The sequence below is a fragment of the Sinocyclocheilus rhinocerous genome, unplaced genomic scaffold, assembly GCF_001515625.1.
Source record: "Sinocyclocheilus rhinocerous isolate Xijiao unplaced genomic scaffold, SAMN03320098_v1.1 scaffold335, whole genome shotgun sequence".
NCBI classification, from domain to species: Eukaryota; Metazoa; Chordata; class Actinopteri; order Cypriniformes; family Cyprinidae; genus Sinocyclocheilus; species Sinocyclocheilus rhinocerous.
The window spans coordinates 28,157-29,213 of NW_015659708.1; the positions used below are offsets into that span (position 1 = coordinate 28,157).

The following is a 1,057-nucleotide window of genomic DNA, read 5'->3' on the forward strand; positions in this document are numbered from 1 at the left end:
TATAGGCTCACAAAGGGTGCATTTACGTGATGGTAAAGCTGAAGTTTCAGCAGCCATTAGTCCAGTCTTCAGTGTAACATAAATCATTCTAATATGCTGATTTGGTGCTCAAGAAATTATTATTATTATCAAAGTTGATAACAGTTGTGTTTCTTAATAAACATTTTACATCCCTTTACAACAATTTTATCCTGTTACATTTTTCCAGGATCCTTTGATGAATATTAAGTTCAAAAGAACATCATTTATATGAAATAGAAATATATACACACACAGACCCCAATCGTTCTAAAGGTAGTGTGTGTGTGTGTGTGTGTGTGTGTGTGTGTATGGTCGCCGTGATTTTGCCAAGTAAGACATGTTCCTGGATCAACATCTTTTGTTGATCCTGGATCAACATTACTGTCCAAAAATATAGACTAAACCCAATCCCTACCCCTAAACCTACCCATAATTTATTCCTAAAATCAGTTTGAAATGATAGCTGATTAACAAGGGAGTAGAAGCACCTAACCCTGATCGTAAGCCTAAAACAGATATTTCCTGAAAAGTTATCCCTCAATTCTGATTGATTAATTGGAATGTTGTTATTATTGTCAGTTTAATGCGTTAACTTAATTAGTTATGAAAAAATAACGCAATTAAAATATTTTAACGCCGTTAACGCACTGGCCCCGCCCCCATACCTGTACGTCATCTTACATTTCATACAGTTGACAAATATAACGCCATAAATGCAGTTATGCCCTAAAATTCAAGATATTAGTGCAATAAATGCTCCTGTATATAATAATAATAATAATAATAATAATAATAAAAACATTAAAGGAATAGGCCTAGTTCAGAACGGCACGGCCGGCAGATTCAACGAAGGAGCGGCCGGCGAGCTTGCGGCAACCACATGTGACACCCCCAGGCTGGACTCCGCTTCGTCCACGGTGAAAGCCGATCCACAGAGCGAAGTTGATGTATTTCCTCAGCGACCAGCACGGATCAGCTCTTCCTCTTTTGGAAGGCCAAACAAAGTAGTTTCGCTTTCACAACGAAACACACAGCA

General features: G+C 37.9%; 1 protein-coding gene across 3 annotated transcripts in view; it reads right to left on the bottom strand.

Moving 5' to 3' along the window:
- The window catches only part of LOC107724117 (circadian-associated transcriptional repressor-like), an 8,874-nt gene that overhangs the window by 5,121 nt on the left and 2,696 nt on the right, over positions 1 to 1,057 (bottom strand). The gene's annotated exons all lie outside the window — the stretch shown is intronic.